The 19,949-nt window shown below is 44.8% G+C and overlaps 1 pseudogene; it reads left to right on the forward strand.

The window, feature by feature from the left end:
- The first annotated feature begins 1,087 nt into the window (after nucleotides 1-1,087).
- Nucleotides 1,088-19,949, forward strand: part of LOC124044393 — a 47,117-nt pseudogene continuing 28,255 nt past the window's right edge.

Below are 19,949 nucleotides of genomic sequence, written 5' to 3' on the forward strand. Positions count from 1 at the left end.
TTTCCACAACTTTGGAAGTATGCTTGGGGTCATTGTCCATTTGGAAGACCCATTTGCGACCAAACTTTACCTTCCTTGACTGATGTCTTGAGAGGTTGCTTCAATATATCCACATAATTTCCTCCCTCATGACGCCATCTATTTTGTGAAGTGCACCAGTCCCTCCTGCAGCAAAGCACCCTCACAACATGATGCTGCCACCCCCGTGCTTCACAGTTGGGATTGTGTTCTTCGGTTTGCAATCCTCCCACTTTTTCCTCCGAGCATAACGATGATCATTATGGCCAAACTGTTCTATTTTTGTTTAACAAGACCAGAGGACATTTCTCCAAACAATATGATCTTTGTCCCTAAGTGCTGTTGCAAGCCGTAGGCTGTCTTTTTTATGGAGGTTTTGGAACAGTGGCTTTGTCCTTGCTGAGCCGGACTTGTGGAGGTCTATAATTTTTTTCTGAGGTCTTGGCTGATTTCTTTTGATTTTCCCATGATGTCAAGCAAAGGGGCACTGAGTAGGACTTGTAATACATCCACAGTTACACCTCCAATTGACTCAAATGATGTCAATTAGCCTAACAGAAGCTTCTAAAGCCATGACATCATTTTATGGAATTTTCAAAGCTGCTTAAAGGCACAGTCAACTTAGTGTATGTAAACTTCTGACCCACTGGAATTGCGATACAGTGAATTATAAATTAAATAATCTGTCTGTAAAAATTGTTGGAAAAATTATTGTCATGCACAAATTATGTCACGTCTGCTCCTGCTCTTCCTGCACTTCCCCCCACACCTGGAGCTCGAGAGTGCCAGGCTGCCATGCATCACGCACTCCTATCATCCATTACGCACACCTGCCTTCCCTTGTCATGCGCATCAGCGATATTGGACTCACCCGGACTCACTCATCACCTGTTATTACCTTGGCTATATTTGTCAGTTCCCCTGCTCTGTTCCCCGCTTCTGCATTGATTGTTTTTTTGTCTATGTTTTCTTGTATGCTGACGCTGTTCCTGTCTCGTTCCTGTCTCGTGTCCGATCCTTATTAAATGATTAACTGCTTCGTCTCTCCAGCGTCAACTAATGTTACAGAATGGAGAAGACATTACACGAAGCATCGGGGACTACTGGCATTCTGGTTGGTATGGTGGTGTCGGCTCTGGGTCACCACCGATGGAATCGGGAGTGCCTATCCAGCTCGTCGGGCTTCTACGCCCTAGCTGGCTTCAGAGATTTCCTTGCCCCAGTTGGCTCGGATGGCACCCATACCACGTCGGGCCTCATCCAGATTATCAGTTCTTGTTCCCCCAGTCGGTCCAGGAGTTCTTTAAAAAAAAAATGTTTAAACATTTTTTGGTGACGTCGGGGTGGATTCCACCGCCGATTGAACCGGGGGTGCCTAAGCAACCCCATCGGGCTTTCACACCCTCGCTGGCTTGAGAGGTTTTCTTGCCTCACGAACCCGCTCTCGTTCTTCCTCCTCTAGCCATGTTCGGGATACAGTTGGTAAGAGACCATCATTAAGTAATCAAAAGTGTATTCCACCTACAGACAGAAAAAGGTTTAGATAATGTTTGTGTTTCAGGACCATCCAACAGTTTGGCCAGGAGTCAATCACGCAGGCACAGCAACTCTAGCCCCTCTCATTCTCCATCCAGCCATGTTCGGGATGTAGTTGGTAAGAGACAATAGTTAAGTAATCAAATGTGTAGTCCACCTACAGACAGAAAAAGGTTTAGATAATGTTTGTGTTTCAGGACCATCCAACAGTTTGGCCAGGAGTCGATTCAGCGGACACAACAGCTCGAACACTCCCTCTGCCATTTGGTGTACCTGTTTGCTATCTGGACTAAACACAAATTGGGTTTTTATTTGTGTTTCAGGGAAATTCAGGGATTCAGCCGGCCGTTCCAGATGCTCTCCTTCCACATCTCACTTCGCACACAGTGGGTCAAGAGTAAAGCTTGCCAGACAAGTCTAGAATTCTTAATCAGCTAACCGGTCTTAAACTTCTTAAAGTTTTTAAGAAGGTTTGTTCATTGGTTGAATGTTGCAGAATCATCCAGGGCTTCTGCTAGCCAGTCCCACCTCCAGAGCAGAGAGCACAGATGTTCTCAATCTCCATCCTGTTACTCTATCAGACAAGGTGAGAGCAGATATGTAGTAACTAAAGAGCACACACAGACAACAAGCACACGATGGGGACATGTTCGCTCATCAGTGCTGGTTTCCTTACAATGAGCAGAAATTATACACATCATGTTCAGTCTCGATAACTGAAGATTAAAACTATCCTTAAAATATGCATTGTAGTGTGTAGGTTTACAAAAATCAAATGCTATTTCTTTTTGCTGTTTACCTCTTGTGTTGACACTGAGTTGGATTTGAATTTTGCAGATTCATCCAGGGCTTCTGCTTGCCAATCCTAACGGAGCCAAGGGCATCGCAGCTCTCACCCTCCCTTTCCCTCCGCTAGACCAGAACTGTTTCCCATGAATAATGCCAGTAAGTGGAGTGTTCCACTAAATGTGTGACATTTAATTCTCTCTGATAGTTTATGTATAAATTATGCAATAATTCAAAAGGCACCTATTTTGTGGAACGACTCAAAATGTACTACAAAATTGAAACATGTGTTAAACTTAAACACTGAATACATTAGAATATAGAATACTATTGAAACGTTGAATTATATGTATTATTGAAAGTAAAATGTAACTTATATTTGCAATCCACAATCTCTTCTGTCAGGATCCTCTTGCGTGTGACAACCACATATTTCCAGTGACAACAAAATGTTCTCCTTTCAGAATTTCAGAAGTGTGTCCTAACTAAATTGGTGGAGATATTGAAGGAGGTGAAACGTGTTGGGAGAGCAGAGCCCCAAGATTCTTGAGTTCCATGTCAAGAGGATGGAGACGGAGCAAGACTGTCAGGACCCGGTTACGAACCCGGGTCTCCGGAGTGAGAAACAGTCACTAAACCAACTGAGCCACGAATAGTCAGCAGAACCCAGAAGATGAGGCAGACACAGCAGTACTTGAGACGGTGTATTTAATGAAGTAAGAAGTGAAGTTCTTCAGGAAAACATGTAACTCCACAACCTCAAAAGGAATTCCACAAGAACAAAGGTAATCCTCCAAGACAAAAAGGTAAATCCACAAGGTGGAAGGTGTAGCACAAAAAAAGCCTCAAAAGATACTTAAAAACAAACAAACAAGAACAAAAAACAGAATTCCACAAGAGAGTCCACCGGGATCAACAAGAGTTCAATCAAATCAAATCAAATCATTTTTTTTGTCACATACACATGGTTAGCAGATGTTAAATGCGAGTGTAGCGAAATGCTTGTGCTTCTAGTTCCGACAATTCAGTGATAACCAACAAGTAATCAAGTAATCAAGTAATCAAGTAATCAAGTAATCAAGTAATCAAGTTCACAGAGTACTAGGGCTGGGTGCTAACATACAAACACAGAGCAAAGAACTGAGTAAAACAAAGGGTTTAAATACAATCAGGGGAAACGAGGCACAGGTGCAAATAATAATGGGGATCAAGGGAAAAGAAAAGGTCAAAAGGAACAATGGGGGCATCTAGTGACCAAAAACCGGAACAACCCTGGCCAAATCCTGACAAAGACGTTGAGCAACTAGGGCTGCAGCTCCAAAGTGCAGATGCACAGAATCTTATGGTGAAACTGAAATTTATTTTGACATTTAATTTACACTGTAGATTTAGTCAGCCTTATTCACCCTACCTAAAGTGATACAATTAGTTAATTCCACTCTTACAAGCAATGCCTGTATAATACAAAAAAAGTAGTCATTCAGAAACAGTTGTTACTGCATAACGTCCAATGTTTCAAAGTCTCTTGACACAGATTGCAAGGTTAAGCAAAATTGGTGGTGAGGACACAAAGGACTGTGCCAACAAGGTCATAGATAGGGTTGTCATATCTTTAGAATGGATCCAATAACAAAGTAATTTTAAAGGTATCGTTAGTGATACAAACTGTCAGCATCAAAGACAACAAAGCAACAATCCAGCCTTATCTCCTCAGCAGTTTGAAAGTGTTCAATTCACAAAGTACATCCTATGTGTGCTTGACTTTCAGGCTCTTTACCAATGGCCTGATGTCCTTCTTCAACTTCAACGGCCATCACACAATGTGGAAATTAGGAAACACATCTGTGTACTCTGTTGTCAACGGTACCTACAAACATGTCATTATTCTGTAGTATATTTTGTATTAATAACTGGGTGGTTTGAGCCCTAAAAGCTGATTGGCTGACAGCCATGGTATATTTAAGCAATAATACATGAGAGCCCATGTGTTATGATCACATTTTTATCATGGCTGTGAGTGTCATAGCCATAAAAGCAACGTTTTCTGGGTTTTGTGGTACCGTAACCAGACAATACATGGTTAGAGCCTGTATCCAGGCACGCTGAGTTGCGTTGTGCATAAGAAAAGCCTTAACTACACCCTCCCATTGCTTAAAGGGTCGCACAATCAAAATGACCTGCTCTGTCTGTTTTAATAGGCTAGATTCTTCTAAACAAATTATTCATTTGCATGGTGGTAATTTGTGTGGTCCATCTTTGCGAAGAATGGTTTTAGGAGCTTGTCAATTTTGAATGAGGTGATCACGTGACTTTAATGGCCTATTAACCTATTGACCCCCAAGTTCTAAAAATGTATGACGGTCCTCCCAGCTTGACATTTTCTCTAATTCGATTTAAAAAAAATGTTCCTATGGTGTAGCCCTAATTTACATTTTACATTTAAGTCATTTAGCAGACGCTCTTATCCAGAGCGACTTACAAATTGGTGCATTCACCTTATGACATCCAGTGGAACAGCCACTTTACAATAGTGCATCTACATATTTTAAGGGGGGGTGAGAAGGATTACTTTATCCTATCCTAGGTATTCCTTAAAGAGGTGGGGTTTCAGGTGTCTCCGGAAGGTGGTGATTGACTCCGCTGTCCTGGCGTCGTGAGGGAGTTTGTTCCACCATTGGGGAGCCAGAGCAGCGAACAGTTTTGACTGGGCTGAGCGGGAACTGTACTTCCTCAGTGGTAGGGAGGCGAGCAGGCCAGAGGTGGATGAACGCAGTGCCCTTATTTGGGTGTAGGGCCTGATCAGAGCCTGGAGGTACTGAGGTGCCGTTCCCCTCACAGCTCCGTAGGCAAGCTCCATGGTCTTGTAGCGGATGCGAGCTTCAACTGGAAGCCAGTGGAGAGAGCGGAGGAGCGGGGTGACGTGAGAGAACTTGGGAAGGTTGAACACCAGACGGGCTGCGGCGTTCTGGATGAGTTGTAGGGGTTTAATGGCACAGGCAGGGAGCCCAGCCAACAGCGAGTTGCAGTAATCCAGACGGGAGATGACAAGTGCCTGGATTAGGACCTGTGCCGCTTCCTGTGTGAGGCAGGGTCGTACTCTGCGGATGTTGTAGAGCATGAACCTACAGGAACGGGCCACCGCCTTGATGTTAGTTGAGAACGACAGGGTGTTGTCCAGGATCACGCCAAGGTTCTTAGCGCTCTGGGAGGAGGACACAATGGAGTTGTCAACCGTGATGGCGAGATCATGGAACGGGCAGTCCTTCCCCGGGAGGAAGAGCAGCTCCGTCTTGCCGAAGTTCAGCTTGAGGTGGTGATCCGTCATCCACACTGATATGCCTGCCAGACATGCAGAGATGCGATTCGCCAACTGGTCATCAGAAGGGGGAAAGGAGAAGATTAATTGTGTGTCGTCTGCATAGCAATGATAGGAGAGACCATGTGAGGTTATGACAGAGCCAAGTGACTTGGTGTATAGCGAGAATAGGAGAGGGCCTAGAACAGAGCCCTGGGGGACACCAGTGGTGAGAGCGCATGGTGAGGAGACAGATTCGCGCCACGCCACCTGGTAGGAGCGACCTGTCAGGTAGGACGCAATCCAAGCGTGGGCCACGCCGGAGATGCCCAACTCGGAGAGGGTGGAGAGGAGTATCTGATGGTTCACAGTATCGAAGGCAGCCGATAGGTCTAGAAGGATGAGAGCAGAGGAGAGAGAGTTAGCTTTAGCGGTGCGGAGCGCCTCCGTGATACAGAGAAGAGCAGTCTCAGTTGAATGACTAGTCTTGAAACCTGACTGATTTGGATCAAGAAGGTCATTCTGAGAGAGATAGCGGGAGAGCTGACCAAGGACGGCACGTTCAAGAGTTTTGGAGAGAAAAGAAAGAAGGGATACTGGTCTGTAGTTGTTGACATCGGAGGCAGTGTGGGAAGTGTTGGATGAGAGCGAGAGGGAAAAGGATACAAGGTAGTGGTCGGAGACTTGGAGGGGAGTAATAAATTCTTTAAATTCTAATAAATTCTTTACCATTTTTTTCTTCGTTAGAGTAGACTCTAGTATGTCATTATGCTGGTTTTGTTTAGCTTTCTGGCCTGTTATCAATTAGTCATTATTACTTCTCTTCATCACACAGCCTACTAGTCCTGCATTTAAATGCAGTCAAGCATTCTCTTGAATAATTAGCCAACAATGGCCTAATAATAATAATAAAGGCTTTATAATTTTTTTCATTAGTACAGATCAACTTTCTTGTACACGTATACTTTATTTTGTGTTGTTTACACTGTACCAAGCAATTAGACAAGAAAAATATTGTAGCCTACAGCATTGCATTGACCAACCCCCCCGAGCGCTGCTGCTACTCTCTGTTACTATCTATGCATAGTCACTTTAATAACATATACATTTACCCCAATTCCCTCGACACCGGTGCCTCCGCACATTGACTCTGTACCGGTACCCACTGTATATAGCCCCACTATTGGTATTTACTGGCTGCTCTTTAATTATTTGTTATTCTCTATCTTTTCTTTGAGGTATTTCCTTAAAACTGGCATTGTTGGTTAAGGGTTTGTAAGTAAGCATTTCACTGTAAGGTCTTCCTACACCTGTTGTATTCGGCGTATGTGACAAACACAATTTAATTTGTTTGGCACATGAACGCAGCACTGGCTCCTTCCTCTTTCTATGAGCTCAAGTCAAATGTCTTCCATATGTCTGACATTGCCTTTGTCTCCTGAGCAACCAGTCAGCTTAACATTCCCCATTTCAAGTTGATTTAAAAAAAACTTGCGATCTCCGCATACTGACAAATATATTAGGCTACATTGTTCAGAGTTTACCAATGCATGTGTTTATAATAAGTCTATTAGGGAGGAGTGAAAGAAACAACTTGCGCCATTCAAACAGGCCCTTGTCTTTTCTACGTCTTTTCTACACGCATGCAAGTTTGAGCCCAACCCTAATCAATTGTCAGCCCCTGAGGACAACTTTAGCCAAACTTATCTTGTAAATTGCGTTTTGTCTTTGATGGTGTCAGAGTCGTGTGTATAGGTGGCAGGGAAGTCAGGCGCAGGAGAATCAAACTTAGTGTAATGGAGTTATTTAATAACAACAGACGAAAACATAACTCCAACACTAAATGTAACAAATAAAACAAAGTGGATACGAGGATCCGTTGTGCACCAATACAAAACAACACAACACTGAACAAACAAACAATCTCTGACAAAGACATGAGGGGAAACAGAGGGTTAAATACACAACAGGTAATGAATGGGATTGAAACCAGGCGTGTAGGAAGACAAGACAAAACCAATGGAAAATGAAAAATGGATCAATGATGGCTAGAAGACCGGTGACGTCGTCCGCCGAGCACCGCCCGAACCAGGAGAGGCTTCGACTTCGGTAGAAGTCGTGACAGATGGACGCAGAAAAGCAAACACATTTATCCACTTCTAAATGATTCTGAATTAATGTAATACATTATCATTATTACTGTACAACACAAAATAGCCACCATTGGTTAGTGATAAACCTGTGGTTTGAGCCCTGAATGCTGATTTAAGTGCCGTGGGGAACCTGTAAGATTCATATCCATATCCATTAGTCTTTTGTATAACTTACTGTCTTTATTTTGGTGTTACAACTGCATTAAAGAAATGGAACAGCAAGGCCACTGACCATGATGTTCGGAGAGCTGTGGCAGACCTCAAGCATGCTCCTGGTAGAGCCGTGGGTGGTGGTTTCCACGTCACCACCACACAGGGTCGTTGCTAAGGCAGCAAACTATATCTATAATTTTGATGGATAATTATTCAATTAATATAATTAATTATATTCATTTGAACTTAACTGTATTTTGACTGTTATCACTGTACTAGATAGTATTCTTTGACTGAATGTTTTGTGCAAATACTGGAGTAATTTAATGAGAAGTGTGATTGTTCATTTTAAGAAATGACCGACCATTTTTGGTTACTGCGTCCATGTGTATAGTCTACAAGTACATTGAAATTATGTTATTTGCAAGTCGTTAAAACAACGACCTGAAAAATATGTCTTTTTAACTTTCACTTTAAACCAAAACCGAACGTATATTAGCCGTCGGGCATATTCGTCTTTTCAATGTCTTTTTAATGACAGTTTGCTGGGTGGGGTAGGTAATTTGTTACAGATGTTGCTCTCTGGTTTTGTGATGACACAAAAAGGTATGGTTGAATTTATTCTGCCATTGTGTCTACTTATTGTCTCAGCTTTAGGCCTATATATCACGATGTCAAGGCATATGAAATAACAGGTTACAGAGCAAACAGGGAGGGAATAGCATACTGTATTTTCTGTAATGTTGGGAATGACCAAAATTCGCTCATGGTGACGTTACGTTGGCGTGGAAAGGCAGTACAAATGCTTTTGTTCAACGCAACCTACCTCAAATACAAAATGATTGGTTCTACTGAAGAAGACACTTGCCAATTTTAGCATACATAACGATGGATAGAGTAAAAATGAACTTTTCAGTTATTGTATGTTGACTAACTGGGGGAGATGCACAAGTCAGCACAAGTCAATGAATAATAAAGTGAAGGGTTAGTTAACCAAAGTAAGAGGGAGACACAATCTTTAGGTTGGTGTTGGTACAAACAACTTTATTACCTTTCTAATATTCTGGCTAACTTTTATCCTCGGTGTGATTGGGAACTCGTTGGTCATTGCAGTATTGGCGTGCAGTAAACCAAGACAACCAAGAAGCAGCACAAACATTTTCAATTGCAATCTCAGCGTTGCTGACCTATTTGACCTTCTCTTCTGCAATCCATTTCAGAGCACAGTCTACACCTCTCAGCCACCAGCCCAAACTCCCAATCACCAGGCCACCAGCCCTCCAACACCCCGTCCCCCAGCCCCGTTCCCCAATGCACCAACAACCAACTAAATAACAAAACAAAAGAAAAAAAGACAAACGCCAACTAAAATCCTAACAGCAAGGTCAACTAAATATGTTTGAGTGCATTTCTGGCACTATCTATTTACCTGTGCCATTGGAAAGTACTCAGACCCCTTGACTTTTTAATTTTTTTTAACGTTACAGCTTTATCCTAAAACATATTAAATAAATACAATTCTCCCTTGATGTTTCTACAACTTGATTGGAGTCCACCTGTGGTAAATTCAATTGATTGGACAAGATTTGGAATGGCACAAAACATTCATGCAGCATTGAAGGTCCCCAAGAACACACTGGCCTCCATCATTCTTAGTGGAAGAAGTTTGGAACAACCCATACTCTTCCTAGAGCTGGCCGCCCGGCCAAACTGAGCAATCAGAGGAAAAGAGCCTTGGTCAGGGAGGTGACCAAGAACACAAGGGTCACTCTGACAAAGCCCTAGAGTTCCTCGGTGGAGACGGGAGAACCTTCCAGAAGGACAACCGTCTCTGCAGCACTCCACCAATCAGGCCTTTATGGTAGAGTGGCCAGACAGAAGTCACTCTTCAGTAAAAGGCACATGACAACCACTTGGAGTTTGTCAAAAGGCACCTAAAGACTCTCAGAACATGAGAAACAAGATTTTCTGGTCTGAGGAAACCAAGGCTGAACTCCTTGGCCTGAATGCCAAGCGTCACGTCTGAAGGAAACCTGGCACCATCCTTACGGTGAATTATGCTGGTGGTAGCATCATGCTATGGGAATGTTTTCAGCGACAGGGCCTGGGAGACTAGTCAGGATCAAGGCAAAGATGAACGGAGATATTCTTGATGAGAACCTGCTCCTGAATGCTCAGGACCTCAGCCTGGGGTGAAGGTTCACCTTCCAAGTGGACAACGACCCTAAGCACACAGCCAAGACAACACAGGGGGGGCATCGGGACAAGTCTCTGAATGTTTTTGAGTGGCCCTGCCAGAGCCTGGACTTGAACCCTGTCTCAGCCTCCAGTATTTATGCTGCAGTAGTTTATGTGTCGGGGGGCTAGGGTCAGTCTGTTATATCTGGAGTATTTCTCCTTTCTTATCCGGTATCCTGTGTGAATTTAAGTATGCTCTCTCTAATTCTCTTTCTTTCTTTCTTTCTCTCTCTTGGAGGACCTGAGCCTTAGGACCATACCCCAGGACTACCTGGCATGATGACTCCTTGCTGTACCCAGTCCACCTGGCCATGCTGCTGCTCCAATTTCAACCGTTCTACCTGCGGCTATGGAACCCTGACCTGTTCACCAGAAGTGCTACCTGTCCCAGACCTGCTGATTTCAACTCTCTAGAGACAGCAGGAGTGGTAGAGATACTCTTAATGATCGGCTATGAAAAGCCAACTGAGGTGCTGACTTGCTGCAACCTCGACAACTACTGTGATTATTATTATTTGACCATTCTGGTCATTTATGAACATTTGAACATCTTCGCCATTATAATCTCCACCCGGCACAGCCAGAAGAGGACTGGCCATCCCTCATAGCCTGGTTCCTCTCCAAGTTTCTTCCTAGGTTTTGGCCTTTCTAGGGAGTTTTTTCCCCCTAGCCACCGTGCTGCTACACCTGCATTGCTTACTGTTTGGGGTTTTAGGCTGGGTTTCTGTACAGTACTTTGAGATATCAGCTGATGTAAGAAGGGCTATATAAATACATTTGATTTGATTTGATCGAACATCTCTGGAGAGACCTGAAAATAGCTGTGCAGCAACGCTCCCCATCCAACCTGACAGAGCAAATACAGGTGTGCCAAGCTTGTAGTATCATACCCAAGAAGACCCAAGGCTGGATTTGCTGCCAAAGGTCCTTCAACAAAGTGCTGAGTAAAGGGTCTGAATACTTATGTAAATGCAATATTTCCATTTTTATTTTATGGTAAATTATTTTTTTATATCTAAAAACCTGTTTTTGTTTATGTTTATTATGGAGGTATTGTGTGTACATTGATGAGGTAATTCTTTTAATTTAAATACATTTTAGATGTGGAAAAAGTCAAAGGGTCTGACTACTTTCCGAAGACACTGTATGTGTGTGTGTGTGTGTGTGTGTGTGTGTGTGTGTGTGTGTGTGTGTGTGTGTGTGTGTGTGTGTGTGTGTGTGTGTGTGTGTGTGTGTGTGTGTGTGTGTGTGTGTGTGTGTGTGTGTGTTCGTGTATGCGCATGTGTATGCGTTTGAATGAGTGTGTGTTATATGCATGTGTACATGAGTACAAACACCTGAGTGGCATCAGCCTCAGGCAAACATGCGTTCGATGTTACATTGTTGCCCCTCAGTGTCAACTTACTTTTTGATTTGTTTTATTTTTTTTTCATTCTATCCCATGCCCAGCACCTCCACTCCCACTTGTCTCCAATTCCATATCCCAACCCTTAGCTTCCCCCAGCCCATCCCACCTATCTTTGCTGGCAACCCTCTTCAGATTTCTACACACCACATACAGTCTCTTTCAACTATGCTGTGATATTTAACATACAATTTGAATCTATCTAATCGAGTAGAATCCACAGATGACGAGATGTACATAAATACTTTTATTAAGAGTATTGGTATATTAGTAATTGACTGACCAGGCCTCTCCAGATCTCCCAACAATGCTGTTTCTATGGTCAATTTTATATTAATATTTTGCTTTTTTAGCCAATCCTGAACCTGAGACCAGAAACAGTTTACCTGATGGCAATACCAAAACAAGTGGTCTATTGATTCTGTATACTCACAACAAAATTTGCAGAGCTGTATTCCCCAAATATTTACAATTTTGTTGGTGGCAAAAATTATGTAGAATAATTTTAGCTGAAAAGCATGAACGCTTGAATCTTGTGTCATTCTAAATATCAACTCATACACCCTGTACCATGGAATCATTACATCAAAAAATATCTTCCCATCTGAAAGATTAGTGGCATCTGTGTGGGTAGCTGGACAGGTAGCATGACTGACAGTGAAGGTGAACAGGTGGTCACATGTCAGGTGACAGAGGAATGGATGAGACTGAGGCAGGAATTCCTTTAACCATAAAGTGGCATATTTACTGAGTAGTCTGTGCTGCATCACAAAGGAAACAAATAACATGTATCCAATCAAATTCATAATCAAAGATCAAATCAGATCATTCATTATTAACATAAGTTAGGGAGTTCAACAGTTCAGTTCATTAAGTCAATAGTAAGCATCCGCGAGTCATTTAGGCTCATAATTATTTATCATAAATCATGAAAGAATACAAACAGGGAATGGTTATACAATCTATAATCCCCATTATCAAAGTCAATCAGTTAGCAAACAATGACGTTTCTCATTTCACTTTCAATTGTCTTCATGTGTACATATAATTAATTTCAATACACATGAACCATATCGATTGCATAATTGGCCTATGAGGATCCGTAGGGACGTGATCATTGACAATTCACATTACACAATATGATTGAATCTGCGCTCCAAGCCGCGCTCCGCGGTAACAACTATTAACAATAACTGATGGCCCATCTCCGGATCGCAACAGATAGTTCATATGAAAGGTAACATGAAAGGTAACAAAGTCGGTGGACTTACGTGGATTCATGGATGCACAGAACTTCTGGATCAGATGGAGTCAAGGAAGAGAAAGCAGCGAGATCAGGCGATGGCAATTTCCTCCTTTTATGGAGTTGAGATCTGTCGGACATTTCCACCTGACCTAATTAAAGCGCCCCTGGCCCAGCTGAGCAAATGGCAATGAATTAAAGGATTATTCCACCAACTCCATGGGCCTTTTCTACAGCCACCCCGGAAATGTATTAAATTCCACACTCCTCAAAAAAGGCTCATTGCTCCCCGTCCTCTGTCATCTCAGGGAGAGGAATTAGTCGGGCAACTGGCTGGATATAGGTCCGGTTCTTCACCTGGATCTCCACTGATCTAACACGACCATCAATCCCATGCATGGGCTTAGTTATACGGCCCACCGGCCAGGAGGCTCGAGGCAGCTGAGGGCCCACCATCATTACTATTTGGCCAGTTTCCAGGCTGGCCATTTCTCTCCGCCATTTCCCTCTGTGCTGTAGACTTGGTAGGTAATCCCCCAAAAATGGTCAGCTAAGATTTGGCTGTGTCACCACCGGCATCTGCCTACGAGGCTGGTATCGGCATACATGGCTTGAGGAAGTGACGCATCTCGGCGTCCCATCAAGAGCATATTCGGTGTAACCGGATCGGGGTCAGCGATGTCTGCAGAGAGATATCCCAAGGGTTTGGAGTTCAGAATCCCTTCCACCTCTATCAGGACGGTCCTCAAGACAGTTTCAGTAACAGTTTGGTCCCCCAGGACGACTCGTAAGGCCATCTTTACAGATTTGAACTCTCGCTCCCATGTTCCTCCAAAATGAGGAGCGCCTGGAGGGTTACATTTGATTGAGATTTGTTGGTCCATCAGCTGATCCTGGAGGCTGGGTTCCATGGCTTGGAAGGCATCCTCCAACCTGGCTTCTCCTGTCTTGAAGTTCGTACCTCTGTCAGCCAGGATTTGTCGTAGGGTTTCCCCTGTCGGGAGATAAACCGCCGTAGGGCCATGAGGAAGGCTTCAGTATCCTAACTCTCCAGTAGGTCCAGGTGGACACATCTGGTTGTCAAACACTTGAATAGAATGCCCCAGCGCTTTTCCACATGACGACCTAACTTGATCATCAAGGGGCCAAAGCAATCCACTCCTGTTGACCAGAAGGGTGGTTTTAGGAGGCGCAAGCGAGCAAGGGGTAAATCTGCCATTTTGGGCACCGTAGCTCCGGCCCACCATCTCTGACATTCTACGCAGGCGTATTGGTGCTTACGAATGGCTCCTCGTCCTCCAATTATCCAGTACTTCCGCCTCATCTCCCCATAGACCCTCTCTGGCCCTGGGTGGAGAAGCCTCTCATCATAACTCTTGATGAGGATCCTAGTAAGAGGGTGTCTGGAGTCAAGGATAATTGGGTGGATAGAATCTGGGTCCAAAATCTCTGCTTGGCACAGCCTCCCTCCGACTCTGATCACGCCAAGGATTGGATCATATTCTGGGGCAAGAGAGAGAAGACTGCTGTCCTTAGCCACTTCCCTACCGGCTTTCAGAGCTTTTAACTCCTCAGGGAAGCTAACCGCTTGTGCTTGCTGGAGGAGGGAGGTGGGTATAGAAGCCACCCCATCCGAGGTCTGGTTTGTGGCGGCGATCAGATCCGGCAGTGTTTGAGATTGTGTTAGGTCAGAGAGAGCCGTTGTTGGTTCCGTAGAGATGCTGTAGCATTGGGCGGACTTCCTTAACTCATGAGCTTCAGTTGGTTGCGGATGGGCCGCACGCCTGGGGGCTGTCGGCCACTCGTTCTCTGGTTGGGACAAGAATGGTGGTCCCAAGCTCCAGCGATGGGGTTGAGCCAGTTCCTGAAGGGTTATACCTCTAGTAATGTCATCAGCAGGATTGTTTATGCTATCAACATACCTCCAGTCCTGGACTTCTGTTAGGTCTTGGATTTCCGCAATGCGAGTTCCGACGAACACCTTATACCTGCAGGACTCCGACTTCAGCCAGGTCAATACAGTGGTCGAATCACTCCAGTAGATGACCCGTTGGATTGGCAAGGTGAGCTCGGCTCGCAAGGTAGATGCCAGCCTAGGCATTGACAACTGCTTCTTGGGTGCGACCCTGGACCTGGCCATGACAAAGGAGACATGGGTGTGGCCTGCCTTATCCTCCACTCTAAGATAGGAAACCGCCCCATAAGCTCGCTCCGAAGCATCACAGAACGCATGCAGTTCCAGGCATGATCGCAGTTGGTCAGCACAGGATGGTACATAACATCTTGGCATTTGGACATCAGAGAGCTCCGTTAACTCTGTTTCCTAACAGATCCATCGTTCCACTAGGTCAGCTGGGTTGATTGGTTCATCCCAGTCCCTCTTGGTCTGCCACAGGTCCTGGACTAAGACTTTGGCTCGTGTTGTGTATGGCAGGATATACCCAAGGGGATCGTATTGACTGGCCAGGGTCCGATAGATGGTGCGCAGAGTGGGTGTTTCAGTACTCGGGGATGAGCGGTGCTTATACCCCAGGGTATCCGGTATGCAGCTCCATCTCAGTCCTAGAGTGGGCTCTTCTGGGTTAGCACCAGACTGCATTAGCCATAGTTCACTGCTACTGGACCTAGCTTGTGGCGGGAGGTGCTGGATAACCTCCGCTCTGTTACTAGCCCACTGTCAGACCTCGAATCCCCCTTTGGAAAGGAGATTCTGTACTTTATCAAGGAGTGCTTTCGCTTCAGTCGTGGATGGGACACTCTGTAAGCAGTTATCCACATAGAAGGCATTTTCCACTGAATCCAATACTTCTGGGTCACTGTCTGGATGCTCCCGTGCGTGTCTCTGCAGAGCGTATATGGCACAGCATGGACTGCATGTGGTGCCAAATGGGAGTACCTGCCATTCATAGATTGTGGGCTCTGCATCTCGTTCTATTCTACAGGGCTCCGGGCAGCCGAGCGGAAATGGAGGAAAACTCGCCTCCCTGCGGACCTGGCATCCTTTCACTCCCTCCTCTCTACATTTTCCTCCTCTGTCTCTGCTGCTAAAGCCATTTTCTACCACTCTAAATTCCAAGCATCTGCCTCTAACCCTAGGAAGCTCTTTGCCACCTTCTCCTCCCTCCTGAATCCTCCTCCCCCCCTCCTCCCTCTCTGCAGATGACTTCGTCAACCATTGTGAAAAGAAGGTCGACGACATCCGATCCTCGTTTGCTAAGTCAAACGGCACCGCTGGTTCTGCTCACACTGCCCTACCCTGTGCTCTGACCTCTTTCTCCCCTCTCTCTCCAGATGAAATCTCGCGTCTTGTGACGGCCGGCCGCCCAACAACCTGCCCGCTTGACCCTATCCCCTCCTCTCTTCTCCAGACCATTTCCGGAGACCTTCTCCCTTACCTCACCTCGCTCATCAACTCATCCCTGACCGCTGGCTACATCCCTTCCGTCTTCAAGAGAGCGAGAGTTGCACCCCTTCTGAAAAAACCTACACTCGATCCCTCCGATGTCAACAACTACAGACCAGTATCCCTTCTTTCTTTTCTCTCCAAAACTCTTGAACGTGCCGTCCTTGGCCAGCTCTCCCGCTATCTCTCTCTGAATGACCTTCTTGATCCAAATCAGTCAGGTTTCAAGACTAGTCATTCAACTGAGACTGCTCTTCTCTGTATCACGGAGGCGCTCCATACTGCTAAAGCTAACTCTCTCTCCTCTGCTCTCATCCTTCTAGATCTATCGGCTGCCTTCGATACTGTGAACCATCAGATCCTCCTCTCCACCCTCTCCGAGTTGGGCCTCTCCGGCGCGGCCCACGATTGGATTGCGTCCTACCTGACAGGTCGCTCCTACCAGGTGGCGTGGCGAGAATCTGTCTCCTCACCACGCGCTCTCACCACTGGTGTCCCCCAGGGCTCTGTTCTAGGCCCTCTCCTATTCTCGCTATACACCAAGTCACTTGGCTCTGTCATAACCTCACATGGTCTCTCCTATCATTGCTATGCAGACGACACACAATGAATCTTCTCCTTTCCCCCTTCTGATGACCAGGTGGCGAATCACATCTCTGCATGTCTGGCAGACATATCAGTGTGGATGACGGATCACCACCTCAAGCTGAACCTCGGCAAGACGGAGCTGCTCTTCCTCCCGGGGAAGGACGGCCCGTTCCATGATCTCGCCATCACGGTTGACAACTCCATTGTGTCCTCCTCCCAGAGCGCTAAGAACCTTGGCGTGATACTGGACAACACCCTGTCGTTCTCAACTAACATCAAGGCGGTGGCCCATTCCTGTAGCTTCATGCTCTACAACATCCGCAGAGTACGACCCTGCCTCACACAGGAAGCGGCGCAGCTCCTAATCCAGGCACTTGTCATCTCCCGTCTGGATTACTGCAACTCGCTGTTGGCTGGGCTCCCTGCCTGTGCCATTAAACCCCTACAACTCATCCAGAACGCCGCAGCCCGTCTGGTGTTCAACCTTCCCAAGTTCTCTCACGTCACCCCGCTCCTCCGCTCTCTCCACTGGCTTCCAGTTGAAGCTCGCATCCGCTACAAGACCATGGTGCTTGCCTACGGAGCTGTGAGGGGAACGGCACCTCAGTACCTCCAGGCTCTGATCAGGCCCTACACCCAAACAAGGGCACTGCGTTCATCCACCTCTGGCCTGCTCGCCTCCCTACCACTGAGGAAGTACAGTTCCCGCTCAGCCCAGTCAAAACTGTTCGCTGCTCTGGCCCCCCAATGGTGGAACAAACTCCCTCACGACGCCAGGACAGCGGAGTCAATCACCACCTTCCGGAGTCACCTGAAACCCCACCTCTTTAAGGAATACCTAGGATAGGATAAGTAATCCTTCTCACCCCCCCTCCTTTAAGATTTAGATGCACTATTGTAAAGTGACTGTTCTACTGGATGTCATAAGGTGAATGCACCGATTTGTAAGTCGCTCTGGATATGAGCGTCTGCTAAATGACTTAAATGTATATCTCGCCATATGAACCGTAGCATCTATGCTCTCAGAGACCTGGCCGCATGGTTGGAGGTGAAGGCAAAGGCGAAGAGCATCGCTCATCAGGCCACAATCTCAGCCATAGCCACTGGGGGAAGGAAGGAGTTTGAACGCCAGGAGGGCAATCTGTATTGCACAGCTGCCAACATCCTGGTTCTTAAATAAACTGGTATACTTTCCTATTTATGCAATTTTTTATTCCTCCGCCAGTTTTGATCCTTTATATTGGGCAGACAGACCAGTTTCCTATCTCCTCCCGCTGCCACCTGCCTCCTCCATTTTTGGTGTAATGCCGTAATCATTTGGTTGTAATCTTGGATTGAGCAGGCCTTCCCATACAATTCTGATAACTCCATTATAGACATAACTCTACCATTCCAATTAACAAAATACCCTTTTCTATATACACAGGTCTTTTATAAACCAGCACATTTGTTGTAATATTTGTCTTATCTTTTCAGGGGCAAGAAATTGAAATTGTAACAAGCTCTGCAATGGTTGTACTTTGAAAAAGGTTTCATTTTCAATTAATCAAACATGAGAAATGGCAATCTGCACAAAGTCAAAAAGGACATTTTTAAACATTGGATGAGCCACTTGAGAACCATTTAGGGTTCAAGTAAAATGTTTGTATAATTGAAGCTTTTAGAGAGAGGATTAAGTGCTTTTCTATTTAATAATCTCAACCCACCCAGTTCATATTTATTATATAAATAGGCACACTTTATCTTGTCTGGTTTTGCATCCCGATAAACCTAAATATTTTGTTGCTCATATGATTTAACAAATCAGGAGTAAACTGTGACTAAGGAGTTAATCAGTGCAATTTTTCAATAAATAGACAGGTAATACCTCTCCATGTTTTTCTAGTGAAATTCATGGTGGAGAGCTCATTTATACATTTTGTGATATGAATACCAAGTGTGTCTACTTCACCGTCAGCCCATTTTATAGGGAAACTGCAAGGTAATGTAAAAGTTACATTTTTTAAAGATAAAATACGTAATATGGCACATTTATCATAATTAAGTTATCTAAATCTTCAATGAGACATTGCAGGGATCAAGCTTGAGGACTTAATATAAAACTTCCATCATCGGCATACTGTAGCAGTTGTCGTCTGGAGATAGAGAAGACCAAAGCGCAGCGTGGTTAGTGTTAATCTTTTTAATGGAAAACTGAACACTTCAAAAACACAAAACAACAACGTGACAACCAAACAGTTCTATCTGGTGCAGACACACAAAGACTGAAAATAACCACCCACAAACTCTAACATAAAACAGGCTACCTAAATATGTTTCCTAATCAGAGACAATGACTAACACCTGCCTCTGATTGAGAACCATATCAGGCCAAACAAGAAACCCAACCTAGAAACACAAAACATAGAATACCCACCCAACTCACGTCCTGACCAACTAAAACAAAGAAATAACACAAGAACTAGGGTCAGAACGTGACACATACACCTTTGTTTTCAAGCCTTGGCTTTCTAATACTCTAATGTTGTTATTTGATCATATTTTAACGAGAAGATATGGTGGCAGCAGATACTCCTCTTGACAATTCAAACCACTATTTACGATATTTACTATTCACCTGGGGTTGCTATACATTACATTTACCCATTTTATAAGAGACTCTTATAAATCAAATCCAGTCTTACTTTAACAAAGGCCTTTTCAAAATCTACTATAAACACCAGGCCTGGCCTCTTAGATGTTTCATGTTGAGCTGGTAGAATTCTGGACCATTGGTACTCTAACTTCCGCAATGCATACAAAGCCCCCCCGCCCTCCCTTTAGCAAATCTGACCATGACTCCATTTTGATGCTCCCAGCCTCTAGACAGAAACTAAAACAGGAAATGCCCATGCTCAGGTCTATCCAACGCTGGTCTGACCAATTGGATTCCACTCTTCAAGATTGCTTCGATCACGTGGACCGGGATAAGCCTCAGACACCAACATTGACGTATACTACACCTGGTGAGCGGGTTTATTTGCAAGTACATCAGTGATGTTGTACCCACTGACTATTAAAGGGGCAGCTGAACATATTCGAGGGTACATCGAGCTTGATTAAGCGTGGAACACTCCAAAAGCCTTTTATTC

This window comes from Oncorhynchus gorbuscha, linkage group LG09 (genome assembly GCF_021184085.1).
Source record: "Oncorhynchus gorbuscha isolate QuinsamMale2020 ecotype Even-year linkage group LG09, OgorEven_v1.0, whole genome shotgun sequence".
NCBI classification, from domain to species: domain Eukaryota; kingdom Metazoa; phylum Chordata; class Actinopteri; order Salmoniformes; family Salmonidae; genus Oncorhynchus; species Oncorhynchus gorbuscha.